The sequence below is a fragment of the Pseudophryne corroboree genome, chromosome 6 (genome assembly GCF_028390025.1).
Source record: "Pseudophryne corroboree isolate aPseCor3 chromosome 6, aPseCor3.hap2, whole genome shotgun sequence".
Taxonomy (NCBI): Eukaryota; Metazoa; Chordata; class Amphibia; order Anura; family Myobatrachidae; genus Pseudophryne; species Pseudophryne corroboree.
The window spans coordinates 152,401,978-152,417,671 of NC_086449.1; the positions used below are offsets into that span (position 1 = coordinate 152,401,978).

The 15,694-nt window shown below is 47.5% G+C and overlaps 1 long non-coding RNA gene across 1 annotated transcript in view; it reads left to right on the plus strand.

The window, feature by feature from the left end:
• The first annotated feature begins 7,694 nt into the window (after window positions 1–7,694).
• Window positions 7,695–15,694, plus strand: part of LOC134935070 (uncharacterized) — a 158,775-nt gene continuing 150,775 nt past the window's right edge. The window contains exon 1 of the long non-coding RNA XR_010179875.1: window positions 7,695–7,759. This is a non-coding gene — a long non-coding RNA (uncharacterized LOC134935070). The remainder of the gene's footprint in view (window positions 7,760–15,694) is intronic.

The following is a 15,694-nucleotide window of genomic DNA, read 5'->3' on the forward strand; positions in this document are numbered from 1 at the left end:
TCAGTGACAGGGTCTGCCACACGACTGTGACTGATATGACGGGTTGGTTTGGACCCCCCCAAAAAAAGAAGCAATTAATCTCTCCTTGCACAAACTGGCTCTACAGAGGCAAGATGTCCACCTCATCATCATCCTCCGATATATCACCGTGTACATCCCCCTCCTCACAGATTATCAATTCGTCCCCACTGGAATCCACCATCTCAGCTCCCTGTGTACTTTGTGGAGGCAATTGCTGCTGGTCAATGTCTCCGCGGAGGAATTGATTATAATTCATTTTAATGAACATCATCTTCTCCACATTTTCTGGATGTAACCTCGTACGCCGATTGCTGACAAGGTGAGCGGCGGCACTAAACACTCTTTCGGAGTACACACTTGTGGGAGGGCAACTTAGGTAGAATAAAGCCAGTTTGTGCAATGGCCTCCAAATTGCCTCTTTTTCCTGCCAGTATAAGTATGGACTGTGTGACGTGCCTACTTGGATGCGGTCACTCATATAATCCTCCACCATTCTTTCAATGGTGAGAGAATCATATGCAGTGACAGTAGACGACATGTCCGTAATCGTTGTCAGGTCCTTCAGTCCGGACCAGATGTCAGCATCAGCAGTCGCTCCAGACTGCCCTGCATCACCGCCAGCGGGTGGGCTCGGAATTCTGAGCCTTTTCCTCGCACCCCCAGTTGCGGGAGAATGTGAAGGAGGAGATGTTGACAGGTCGCGTTCCGCTTGACTTGACAATTTTCTCACCAGCAGGTCTTTCAACCCCAGCAGACTTGTGTCTGCCGGAAAGAGAGATCCAAGGTAGGCTTTAAATCTAGGATCGAGCACGGTGGCCAAAATGTAGTGCTCTGATTTCAACAGATTGACCACCCGTGAATCCTTGTTAAGCGAATTAAGGGCTCCATCCACAAGTCCCACATGCCTAGCGGAATCGCTCCGTGTTAGCTCCTCCTTCAATGTCTCCAGCTTCTTCTGCAAAAGCCTGATGAGGGGAATGACCTGACTCAGGCTGGCAGTGTCTGAACTGACTTCACGTGTGGCAAGTTCAAAGGGCAGCAGAACCTTGCACAACGTTGAAATCATTCTCCACTGCGCTTGAGACAGGTGCATTCCACCTCCTATATCGTGCTCAATTGTATAGGCTTGAATGGCCTTTTGCTGCTCCTCCAACCTATGAAGCATATAGAGGGTTGAATTCCACCTCGTTACCACTTCTTGCTTCAGATGATGGCAGGGCAGGTTCAGTAGTTTTTGGTGGTGCTCCAGTCTTCTGTACGTGGTGCCTGTACGCCGAAAGTGTCCCGCAATTCTTCTGGCCACCGACAGCATCTCTTGCACGCCCCTGTCGTTTTTTAAATAATTCTGCACCACCAAATTCAAGGTATGTGCAAAACATGGGACGTGCTGGAATTTGCCCATATTTAATGCACACACAATATTGCTGGCGTTGTCCGATGCCACAAATCCACAGGAGAGTCCAATTGGGGTAAGCCATTCCGCGATGATCTTCCTCAGTTGCCGTAAGAGGTTTTCAGCTGTGTGCGTATTCTGGAAGGTGGTGATACAAAGCGTAGCCTGCCTAGGAAAGAGTTGGCGTTTGCGAGATGCTGCTACTGGTGCCGCCGCTGCTGTTCTTGCGGCGGGTGTCCATACATCTACCCAGTGGGCTGTCACAGTCATATAGTCCTGACCCTGCCCTGCTCCACTTGTCCACATGTCCGTGGTTAAGTGGACATTGGGTACAGCTGCATTTTTTAGGACACTGGTGACTCTTTTTCTGAGGTCTGTGTAAATTTTCGGTATCGCCTGCCTAGAGAAATGGAACCTAGATGGTATTTGGTACCGGGGACACAGTACCTCCAACAAGTCTCTAGTTGGCTCTGCAGTAATGATGGATACCGGAACCACGTTTCTCACCACCCAGGATGCCAAGGCCTCAGTTATCCGCTTTGCAGTAGGATGACTGCTGTGATATTTCATCTTCCTCGCAAAGGACTGTTGGACAGTCAATTGCTTGGTGGAAGTAGTAAAAGTGGTCTTACGACTTCCCCTCTGGGATGACCATCGACTCCCAGCAGCAACAACAGCAGCGCCAGCAGCAGTAGGCGTTACACGCAAGGATGCATCGGAGGAATCCCAGGCAGGAGAGGACTCGTCAGAATTGCCAGTGACATGGCCTGCAGGACTATTGGCATTCCTGGGGAAGGAGGAAATTGACACTGAGGGAGTTGGTGGGGTGGTTTGCGTGAGCTTGGTTACAAGAGGAAGGGATTTACTGGTCAGTGGACTGCTTCCGCTGTCACCCAAAGTTTTTGAACTTGTCACTGACTTATTATGAATGCGCTGCAGGTGACGTATAAGGGAGGATGTTCCGAGGTGGTTAACGTCCTTACCCCTACTTATTACAGCTTGACAAAGGGAACACACGGCTTGACACCTGTTGTCCGCATTTCTGTTGAAATACCTCCACACCGAAGAGCTGATTTTTTTGGTATTTTCACCAGGCATGTCAACGGCCATATTCCTCCCACGGACAACAGGTGTCTCCCCGGGTGCCTGACTTAAACAAACCACCTCACCATCAGAATCCTCCTGGTCAATTTCCTCCCCAGCGCCAGCAACACCTATATCCTCCTCATCCTGGTGTACTTCAACACTGACATCTTCAATCTGACTATCAGGAACTGGACTGCGGGTGCTCCTTCCAGCACTTGCAGGGGGCGTGCAAATGGTGGAAGGCGCATGCTCTTCACGTCCAGTGTTGGGAAGGTCAGGCATCGCAACAGACACAATTGGACTCTCCTTGTGGATTTGGGATTTCGAAGAACGCACAGTTCTTTGCGGTGCTACTGCTTTTGCCAGCTTGAGTCTTTTCATTTTTCTAGCGAGAGGCTGAGTGCCTCCATCCTCATGTGAAGCTGAACCACTAGCCATGAACATAGGCCAGGGCCTCAGCCGTTCCTTGCCACTCCGTGTGGTAAATGGCATATTGGCAAGTTTACGCTTCTCCTCCGACAATTTTATTTTAGGTTTTGGAGTCCTTTTTTTACTGATATTTGGTGTTTTGGATTTGACATGCTCTGTACTATGACATTGGGCATCGGCCTTGGCAGACGACGTTGCTGGCATTTCATCGTCTCGGCCATGACTAGTGGCAGCAGCTTCAGCACGAGGTGGAAGTGGATCTTGATCTTTCCCTAATTTTGGAACCTCAACATTTTTGTTCTCCATATTTTAATAGGCACAACTAAAAGGCACCTCAGGTAAACAATGGAGATGGATGGATACTAGTATACAATTATGGACGGACTGCCGAGTGCCAACACAGAGGTAGCTACAGCCGTGAACTACCGTACTGTACTGTGTCTGCTGCTAATATAGACTGGTTGATAAAGAGATGTAGTAGTATGTATAAGTATAAAGAAGAAAGAAAAAAAAACCACGGGTAGGTGGTATACAATTATGGACGGACTGCCGAGTGCCGACACAGAGGTAGCTACAGCCGTGGACTACCGTACTGTACTGTGTCTGCTGCTAATATAGACTGGTTGATAAAGAGATGTAGTAGTATGTATAAGTATAAAGAAGAAAGAAAAAAAAACCACGGGTAGGTGGTATACAATTATGGACGGACTGCCGAGTGCCGACACAGAGGTAGCTACAGCCGTGGACTACTGTACTGTACTGTGTCTGCTGCTAATATAGACTGGTTGATAAAGAGATGTAGTAGTATGTATAAGTATAAAGAAGAAAGAAAAAAAAAACCACGGGTAGGTGGTATACAATTATGGACGGACTGCCGAGTGCCGACACAGAGGTAGCTACAGCCGTGGACTACCGTACTGTACTGTGTCTGCTGCTAATATAGACTGGTTGATAAAGAGATGTAGTAGTATGTATAAGTATAAAGAAGAAAGAAAAAAAAACCACGGGTAGGTGGTATACAATTATGGACGGACTGCCGAGTGCCGACACAGAGGTAGCTACAGCCGTGGACTACCGTACTGTACTGTGTCTGCTGCTAATATAGACTGGTTGATAAAGAGATGTAGTAGTATGTATAAGTATAAAGAAGAAAGAAAAAAAAACCACGGGTAGGTGGTATACAATTATGGACGGACTGCCGAGTGCCGACACAGAGGTAGCTACAGCCGTGGACTACCGTACTGTACTGTGTCTGCTGCTAATATAGACTGGTTGATAAAGAGATGTAGTAGTATGTATAAGTATAAAGAAGAAAGAAAAAAAAACCACGGGTAGGTGGTATACAATTATGGACAGACTGCCGAGTGCCGACACAGAGGTAGCTACAGCCGTGGACTACCGTACTGTACTGTGTCTGCTGCTAATATAGACTGGTTGATAAAGAGATGTAGTAGTATGTATAAGTATAAAGAAGAAAGAAAAAAAAACCACGGGTAGGTGGTATACAATTATGGACGGACTGCCGAGTGCCGACACAGAGGTAGCTACAGCCGTGGACTACCGTACTGTACTGTGTCTGCTGCTAATATAGACTGGTTGATAAAGAGATGTAGTAGTATGTATAAGTATAAAGAAGAAAGAAAAAAAAACCACGGGTAGGTGGTATACAATTATGGACGGACTGCCGAGTGCCGACACAGAGGTAGCTACAGCCGTGAACTACCGTACTGTACTGTGTCTGCTGCTAATATAGACTGGTTGATAAAGAGATGTAGTAGTATGTATGTATAAAGAAGAAAGAAAAAAAAACCTCGGGTAGGTGGTATACAATTATGGACGGACTGCCGAGTGCCGACACAGAGGTAGCTACAGCCGTGAACTACCGTACTGTACTGTGTCTGCTGCTAATATAGACTGGTTGATAAAGAGATGTAGTAGTATGTATGTATAAAGAAGAAAGAAAAAAAAACCTTGGGTAGGTGGTATACAATTATGGACGGACTGCCGAGTGCCGACACAGAGGTAGCTACAGCCGTGAACTACCGTACTGTACTGTGTCTGCTGCTAATATAGACTGGTTGATAAAGAGATGTAGTAGTATGTATGTATAAAGAAGAAAGAAAAAAAACCCACGGGTAGGTGGTATACAATTATGGACGGACTGCCGAGTGCCGACACAGAGGTAGCTACAGCCGTGGACTACCGTACTGTACTGTGTCTGCTGCTAATATAGACTGGTTGATAAAGAGATGTAGTAGTATGTATGTATAAAGAAGAAAGAAAAAAAAACCACGGGTAGGTGGTATACAATTATGGATGGACTGCCGAGTGCCGACACAGAGGTAGCTACAGCCGTGAACTACCGTACTGTGTCTGCTGCGACTGGATGATAAATAATGATATAAAAAATATATATATATCACTACTGCAGCCGGACAGGTATATATTATATAATGACGGACCTGCTGGACACTGTCTGTCAGCAGAATGAGTTTTTTATAGAATAAAAAAAAAAACACCACACAAGTGAAGTCACACGACGAGTGTTTAACTTTTTCAGGCAATCACAATATAGTATACTACTAACTATACTGGTGGTCAGTGTGGTCAGGTCACTGGTCAGTCACACTGGCAGTGGCACTCCTGCAGCAAAAGTGTGCACTGTTTAATTTTAATATAATATGTACTCCTGGCTCCTGCTATAACCTATAACTGGCACTGCAGTGCTCCCCAGTCTCCCCCACAATTATAAGCTGTGTGAGCTGAGCACAGTCAGATATATATACATAGATGATGCAGCACACTGGGCTGAGCAGTGCACACAGATATGGGGGTAAATTTACTAAGATTCGTATTTTCCCGTTTCAGGTCAAAGTTCAATCACGAATGACATCGAAAGTGTAAAACTGCAACTTTTTGAATTGATTACGACTAATTTACTAAGCTGTCGTATTCGGGTTTTTCTTTTCTTCCGATGTCGATGTCATTCGTGGTTTTTTTGTGTTTTTTACGGCAGTGATTAGCAAAACACTGCCGACTTTTTTACAATTAATCTCGGCCGGATCTGTGTGATCCGTGCTGGGGTTCTATTTTTTTTTTTTTTTTAATTAAACACTGTAAAATTTTAAAAAAAAATTGCGTGGGGTCCCCCCTCCTAAGCATAACCAGCCTCGGGCTCTTTGAGCCGATCCTGGTTGCCGAAATATGGGAAAAAAAATGACAGGGGTTCCCCCATATTTAAGCAACCAGCATCGGGCTCTGCGCCTGGTCCTGGTCCCAAAAATACGGGGGACAAAAAGAGTAGGGGTCCCCCGTATTTTTAAAACCAGCACCGGGCTCCACTAGCTGGACAGATAATGCCACAGCCGGGGGTCACTTTTATATAGTGCCCTGCGGCCGTGGCATCAAAAATCCAACTAGTCACTCCTGGCCGGGGTACCCTGGGGGAGTGGGGACCCCTTCAATCAAGGGGTCCCCCCCCCCCAGCCACCCAAGGGCCAGGGGTGAAGCCCGAGGCTGTCCCCCCCCATCCAATGGGCTGCGGATGGGGAGGCTGATAGCCTTTGTTGTAAAAGAAAAGATATTGTTTTTAGTAGCAGTACTACAAGGCCCAGCAAGCCTCCCCCGCATGCTGGTACTTGGAGAACCACAAGTACCAGCATGCAACGGAAAAACGGGCCCGCTGGTACCTGTAGTACTACTACTAAAAAAATACCCAAAAAAAGACAAGACACACACACCGTGAAAGTATAATTTTATTACATACATACATACACACATACATACATACTTACCTTAAGTTCCCACGCAGGTCGGTCCTCTTCTCCAGTAGAATCCAAGGGGTACCTGTTGAAGAAATTATACTCACGAGATCCAGGGGTCCAGGCTCCTCGGGAAATCCAGGGGTAATCCACGTACTTGAAAAAAATAACAAAACGGTGTCCCGACCACGAACTGAAAGGGGACCCATGTTTGCACATGGGTCACCTTTCCACGAATGCCAGAAACCCACTTTGACTTCTGTCTAAGTGGGTTTCTTCAGCCAATCAGGGAGCGCCACGTTGTAGCACTCTCCTGATCAGCTGTGTGCTCCTGTCCTCACTGACAGGCAGCACACGGCAGTGTTACAATGTAGCGCCTATGCCAGTGCCGGATTAAGGGGGGGGTCACGGGGATACGTACCCCGGGCCCCCCTTTCTAAAAGGGCCCCCTGTCACACCACAGATCGGATCTCTCTTCTGATCCGATCTGTGGTGCTGCGCTCTCGTCCGCACTGCAGCCGTACAGACAGGACAGCTGAGCGACGGCTCAGCTGTCCAATAATGTATGACTGAAGTAGTCTGCCCCAATGGCTGAGCGGCAGGCTGCTTCACTCGTACATGATTGGACAGGTGAGCCGTCGCTCAGCTGTCTGTGCGATTGGCGGGGACAGGAGCGCAGTGTGATCGTGCTGTGGCAGGTATGTGACACCCGCCTCCCCCTCCCCTTCCCTTCTCTTCTCTTGAATAGGGGCAGACGCGCACGCAGGGGGGGTTTCCGAGTACCTAGAACCCCCCCTGGCCGTCGATCCATCAGAACTGCCGCTATTTATTTATTTTTTCCACTAAGGAGGTCAGGCTGGCTGTACCCATAACGCAGCTGCGGCAGCTGCTTCCTAACATTGTCAGCGATCGGCTGGCCGCTGGCTGGCTGCCTGTAGGGGGAGCTGCAGCGGCAGCTCCTCTCAGTCACTTGTCAATTTGAGAGGGATTCAGGTGAGGTGGAGGGGAAACAGCTGAACAAGAGAGGCAGTAACTTACTGTCTCCGCCACTCCTACTGACTACAGCCAGGTTTGTGCCTCGTTAATCGTTGGGACTTTGTGGAGGTGGGGTAGTGTATAATAAATTATGGTGGCAGGGTGAGGAATGTCATGTCCCGAATACCAAAGCATTTGTTAATGTGGATGTGTGTGTTGTATGTGTCTACTGTGTGTATGTGTATGCTATATTTGTGTATATACTATATATATCTATATATATGTTTGTATGTATGCTGTGTGTCTGTGTATGCTACTGTATGTGTGTAAATGCTGTGTGTGTATATACTGAATGTATGTATGCTGTATGTATGTATGTATGTATGTATGTATGTGTATGTATACAGTATATATGTGTGTGTGTATATATATGTGTGTGTGTGTGTGTGTGTGTGTGTGTGTGTGTGTGTGTATAATCTCCATGCATAACACACACGTATGGAAACCCCCCCCTATGAAAATCCTGCGTTTGCCACTGAGGGGCCCCTCTGTCTTAAGTGCCCCGGGCCCCCCATGCTCTTAATCCGGCTCTGGCCTATGCGCTACATTGTAACCAATGCTGGGAACTTTCTGCTCAGCGGTGACGTCACTTTAGGTCAACCGCAGGGCAGAAAGTTCCCATCATTGGTTACAATGTAGCGCATAGGCGCTACATTGTAACACTGCCGTGTGCTGCCTGTCAGTGAGGACAGGAGCACACAGCTGATCAGGAGAGTGCTACAACGTGGCGCTCCCTGATTGGCTGAAGAAACCCACTTAGACAGAAGTCAAAGTGGGTTTCTGGCATTCGTGGAAAGGTGACCCATGTGCAAACATGGGTCCCCTTTCAGTTCGTGGTCGGGACACCGTTTTGTTATTTTTTTCAAGTACGTGGATTACCCCTGGATTTCCCGAGGAGCCTGGACCCCTGGATCTCGTGAGTATAATTTCTTCAACAGGTACCCCTTGGATTCTACTGGAGAAGAGGACCGACCTGCGTGGGAACTTAAGGTAAGTATGTATGTATGTGTGTATGTATGTAATAAAATTATACTTTCACGGTGTGTGTGTCTTGTCTTTTTTGGGGTATTTTTTTAGTAGTGGTACTACAGGTACCAGCGGGCCCGTTTTTCCGTCGCATGCTGGTACTTGTGGTTCTCCAAGTACCAGCATGCGGGGGAGGCTTGCTGGGCCTTGTAGTACTGCTACTAAAAACAATATCTTTTCTTTTACAACAAAGGCTATCAGCCTCCCCATCCGCAGCCCATTGGATGGGGGGGGGACAGCCTCGGGCTTCACCCCTGGCCCTTGGGTGGCTGGGGGGGGGGGACCCCTTGATTGAAGGGGTCCCCACTCCCCCAGGGTACCCCGGCCAGGAGTGACTAGTTGGATTTTTGATGCCACGGCCGCAGGGCACTATATAAAAGTGACCCCCGGCTGTGGCATTATCTGTCCAGCTAGTGGAGCCCGGTGCTGGTTTTAAAAATACGGGGGACCCCTACTCTTTTTGTCCCCCGTATTTTTGGGACCAGGACCAGGCGCAGAGCCCGATGCTGGTTGCTTAAATATGGGGGAACCCCTGTCATTTTTTTCCCCATATTTCGGCAACCAGGACCGGCTCAAAGAGCCCGAGGCTGGTTATGCTTAGGAGGGGGGACCCCACGCAATTTTTTTTGAAAAAATAAGCACTTTCCCACCCCTTCCCACTGATATACATGCACGGATCTCATGGATCCGTGCATGCCTATCCAATCACGAATAAAAAAAAAAGGTCTGTTTTTTTTTAGCACTTTTTTACGAGTTGTAATTTTTCACGGCAGTGTTTGTTTTTTTTTTTGCTTTGCACTTCTTAGTAAATGAGATTCATACTTAAACAGCCGCGTTTTGACCGATGGTGTATTCATTCGTAATTTTTTACTTGGACTTGCAAAAAATTACGAATGCCCTCATCTCTGCCGTGATTAGTGTTTAGTAAATTACCGAGATGACACTTTGATGAAAAAACGGCATCTCGGTCAAAATCGGGAGCTTAGTAAATTTCCCCCATGGTATGTGACTGAGTCACTGTGTGTATCGTTTTTTTCAGGCAGAGAACGGATATATTAAATAAAACTGCACTGTCTGGTGGTCACTGTGGTCAGTCACTAGTAAACTCTGCACTCTCTACACTTCTACAGTACTCCTAAGCTCCAGTAAATCAGGTCAATCTCTCTCTCTCTCTCTCTCTCTCTTCTAATCTAAATGGAGAGGACGCCAGCCACGTCCTCTCCCTATCAATCTCAATGCACGTGTGAAAATGGCGGCGACGCGCGGCTCCTTATATAGAATCCGAGTCTCGCGAGAATCCGACAGCGTCATGATGACGTTCGGGCGCGCTCGGGTTAACCGAGCAAGGCGGGAGGATCCGAATCTGCTCGGACCCGTGAAAAAAACCATGAAGTTCGGGCGGGTTCGGATTCAGAGAAACCGAACCCGCTCATCTCTAAATTATACTACTACATTCTACTACTACATTTTGTTATGTACTTTCATTTTTATTCATTTGCAATTTATCTATTTTATTGACTTTTTATCCAAAACCCAAGATCCTTTCTCATAGAGACCCAAGTTATCTGCTCCAGGTTTTATCTTCCCTAGTGCTAGGATCATGGGGGTCATTCCGAGTTGTTCGCTCGCAAACTGCTTTTAGCAGCTTTACACACGCTAAGCCGCCGCCTACTGGGAGTGAATCTTAGCTTCTTAAAATTGCGAACGAAAGATTCTCTAAATTGCGACCACACACCTCTTAGCAGTTTCTGAGTAGCTCCAGACTTACTCTTCCACTGCGATCAGTTCAGTGCTTGTCGTTCCTGGTTTGACGTCACAAACACACCCAGCGTTCGCTCAGACACTCCCCCGTTTCTCCAGCCACTCCTGCGTTTTTCCCAGAAACGGTAGCGTTTTTTCACACACTCCCAGAAAACGGCCAGTTTCCGCCCAGAAACACCCACTTCCTGTCAATCACACTACGATCACCAGAACGAAGAAAAAACCTCGTAATGCCGTGAGTAAAATTCCTAACTGCATAGCAAATTTACTTGGCGCAGTCGCACTGCGGACATTGCGCATGCGCATTAGCGACTAATCGCTCCGTTGCGAGAAAAAAATACAGAGCGAACAACTCGGAATGACCCCCTATGTTAGTATCATACACTGGGCCTAATTCAGACCTGATCGCAGCAGCAAATTTGTTCTCTAATGGACAAAACCATGTGCACTGCAGGTGCGGCAGATGTAACATGTGCAGAGAGAGTATGGTAACTTACCTCCTGCATGTTATACTCCAGTCGTTGCTACCTCTGCGACCCCTCCCGTCGTCTTCAACTGACACTTTGCAGATCTCTTTGCCGGTCACCCGACACTCTGCAAATCTCTTTGCCAGATGATCTAAAAAACACAAAGATTATCATTAAGCATAGTACTAGTTTAAGTACAATAAAATGCCCATGAGTCAACCAGTTTCCCAATTTTCCTTAAACCAAACAAGATACTTTCAAAGTTATCAATATCCCATTTATTTATTTTATTAACTTTTTCATCCCAAAGCCATGATCCTGCCTCATAGAGACCCAGGTTATCTGCATCCCCTGTGTGTGTGCTTATCCTCCATACCGCCCTCTTTATTCCTGTAACGCTACATTTTTATTCCTAAATATGTTGTTCCTTCCTGCGCTTCTCCTATTTACTGTATGTGTCCTTGTACCTGTATTCCCTTTTCTGTCTATCTTGTCTTGCCTTTCAGCGAGCTATACTGCACTCTGTCTTCCTTACCCCCCTCCATCATACCCTGCTATGTAGGACTCACCTCCTCACCTCCTCTTCCTGCATGGAAACTGGAAACGTCAGCAGCTGTAGATAGAATGTTACAGGAAGAAGCATTGTGATGTCACAGGCTAGTGATGTCACAGGCTAGGTGTGATGTCACAGTAACAAGCAGCAAAGCTACAGAGTTACAGCTATCTTACATATGCATTTTCTACATCAATCACAACTGGATATACATGAGTTTCTAGTTTAAAAAAAATGAGAAATGAAATATAAGGCAGTGGCATGCGGTGAGGTCAGTGGCTGGTGAGGCACTGCAGCCACAATGTCCACTGAATCCCGCCGATGACCTCTACCGCCCCCAAGCCAATGCCTGCTACTGCCACAGCCCCTGATGCCTGCTACCGCTAAATGCTGCCACCACTGCTAATGGCCTACAAAATTGCTGCCATCAACTGCCCTTGCCGCCATTTCACATCTCAGTCCGATACCACCAATGCCAGTAGCATGGCTGCTCACCAAACAGGCGGCTAATATGTTGTACATTTTTATAAAATAAAAAACAAATATTAGTGTTTGGGACTGGGGAGGGAGGGGGAGGAGTACTTGAATGCAACTTTGTCCATTGCTGCAGTAATCCCGCAGGGGCAAACGTAAAATTTGTGAGGGGGGGTTTCCGTGTGTGTTACACACACACATATAAATTCTCCTCCCACAGCCTAACCCTAACACACACCTCCCATGCACAGCCTACATCTAACCTACCCACCCCTGCAGCCTAACCCAAACCCTCCGCTGGTATACTGACTGTTGGGATCCCGACTGCAGGGATCTTGACCGCATCTCAGTATAGGTCTATTCCTAATTTGGACTGCAGAATGCCGCATTCCCTACCACACTTAGACTGCGGACTGTCTCCACACCCCACACACACTTTCACTGCAGAATACACACACACGCACTCCAACTGTAGACTGTCGCAGTCCAACACACACACACACACACACACACACACACACACACACACACACACACACACACTCAGACTGCCCTCCCACAAACATACACACAAACACACACACACACACACACACACACACACACACACACACACACACACCTGGACTGTAGATCACACACACACACACACACACACACACACACACACACACACACACACACACACACTGTGACTGCAGACTGCCCCCTCCCCCATACACACTAGGACAGTGTTGATCACACACACACTGTGACTGCAGGCTGCCCCCCTCCCCCATACACATTAGGACAGTGCTGTATACACACACACACACGCGCACACACACACACACACACACACACACACACACACGGGCGGATCCAGAAGAAAATGATAGGGGGGGGCACCATGGAAGGGGCAAGTACATTTGCGTGCGGCTTCGGTGCCTGTGAGGTGGCGCTTCTTATACAATGCCCACAGTTGTAGCGCTCATTATGCAATGTCCACTGTACTGGTAGTGCCCCTTATATAGACCCCCAAGTATTGGTGCCCCTTTTGCAATGCCCGTATTGCCCCCAGTAGAAATGCCCTCAGTAGATGCCCCCCAGTAATAATGCCCCAGTAGCTGCCCCCAATAGATGACCCCCCAGTAATAATGCCCCCTACGAGTTTGCCCCAATAGATGAACCCCCTGTAGTAATGCCCCCAGTAGATGGCCCCCAGTAAAAATGTCCCCCAGTAGCTGCCCCCAATAGATGACCCCTCAGTAGTGATGCCCCCAGTAGATGCCCCCCAGTTATAATGCCCCCAGTAGTTTGCCCCCCCAGTAGTAATGCCCCTTGTTGATGCCCCCCCAGTAGTAATGTCCCCCGTAGTTTGCCCCCAGGAGATGCCCCCGCTGCATTAAGGAAGCAAAAAACATACTTACCGAGCCCCGTTCCCGCGCCTCTGCAGTTCTCCTCCTCCCTGGGCGTCCGCTCCTCAGTTACTCAGCACTATGAGAGAGACGTCATGACTGACGTCTCTCCCATAGCGCACAGTGACAGCGCCGGAAGCCGGAGCTCAGTACTGAGCTCCTGCCTTCGGCTGCCGCTGTGCAGGGAGACGAGCGCCCGCTGGTAACACAATCTCAGCGGGCGCACGTCATCTCCCTGTGCGGCGCAGGGGGAGAACGGGGACGGAGGCCAGAAATGACAGGGGGGGCACGGGCCCGAGTGCCCCCCCCCCCCGGATCCGCCACTGCACACACACACACACACACACACACACACACACACACACACACACACACACACACACACACACACTGTGACTGCAGGCTGCCCCCCTCCCCCATACACACTAGGACAGTGCTGATCACACACACACTGTGACTGCAGGCTGGCCCCCTCCCCCCACCCCCCACACTCGTACTGCAGCTTACACAATGTGTCTGCAGACTGTTTCCCCCCCCCCATTCACAACACACAAACTCTGCCTGCCCCACTCCCATGCTATAGGTGGAAGCTGGTACCTGTGTACTGGTGGCACCTGTGCTTTCTTGAAGTCCAGAGTCTGGAGCCGAGGAGGAGGGCTGCCTGTTCCCCTGCACTGCTCAGCACACAACACATGGTAGCTGGGAAGAGAAGCCTCGGCAGTTCACATCACAGTCCCCAGAGCTCAGTGCCCAATCACATAAGATCAGGGACAGGGGCGTGCTTTCATATGAGCTGAAAGCACGCCCCTGTCAAAGAGGCACTGCTATTAGGTGCCGCTTACAGGGTTTTTCTTCATGAGTTTTTGCTGCACAATGCTCGGCCCCGCCCCCCACTTCCGGCCCATCCACACTGACATCGGGAGGCACCAAGAGCAGTGCCTCCAACATACATCAATAACTGTTTATACATTGAAAAATAATATAAATGATAAAGGATTAATTATTATAATAATACTAAGAAGATATTCTGTGTCATAAGTATCTTCTTAGTTTTATTTTAATCATTATGACAGGGGAGGCACTGCCTCCCCTGACTGCACGTCCCTGGTATAAGGCAATGTTGTACAGAGTGCCTCAATATATAGGTAAAGGAAAACATGAGTGACAGGAATTTCTAGACTAAATCACCGCTTATATTTTATAAGGAAATAATGCTCTTTATCTAAGACGCTGAATTAATCATTTTCCATTATGTGTGTGTGTGTGTGTGTGTGTGTATATATATATAAATATATATATATATATATATATATATATACATATATATATATATATAGACAGAAAGAGAGAGAGAGAGAGAGCTATACTAACTATACTATCCCATTAAACCAGAAAGCTCACGAATTATACAGTTTCTGTGGCTGGCTGACCTCAAGTCTGCATTTCACCTGGTTTAATCAGCCACAGAACCTGTCTAACCCATGAGCGTATAAAGAGGAGAAGAAATAAGAGTTGTCTTTTTTGTGGCGCACTAGAAATGCATTATTCAATACCAGCGTATATAAAACTGTAAGGCGGACCCGCAAGGTGACATTCACAGGGAATTGTTCACACCCGCTGGACATGTTGGAAAAAGGTTGAGTGGACATGAGCATGGCTGTGCCCTGTGGCACCACGTGGCACCATTGTACCGACAGCCGGACTGCTGAGAACGGAACCTGGACGGTACATAACTTTTTTGTTTTCATTTCATCTCATGACACTCCACTCAAAGCTACTCTTCTGGTTATCCTATCAACTAGGACAACAATGAAGGTGACTCCATAACATTTCTTCCATTGTTTTTCCATGTCACAGAAACATTGCATGTGTGTTACAGGTGACCATCCTAATCATCTCTCCTTCACTTCACAGTAATATCATAGTTAGTGATACATTATTTGGATCAAGCATCAAAAGGATACTTAGGTATAAGAGTCTGGCCGGCATATCACTTATTGCATGACGACCATGTGCCTGAGCTGTACTGTATGTAGATGGAGCATTTGGTTTTGCTAATGACTTACATAGACTCCATAAGAGGGCATGCCGACATAGCATATTGTTGAATGTTAACATGTATGATCTTAAACTCCATCTATAAATGTTCTGTTGCGAGACTTCCAATATGCTCAGAATATTGCTACTGTGACAGATGATTTAGTATATACTAGCTGGGGTACCCGGCGTTGCCCCGGATTTTAAGAATGTCTGTTTACAAATATAAATGTAAATATTAAACACATAGTATA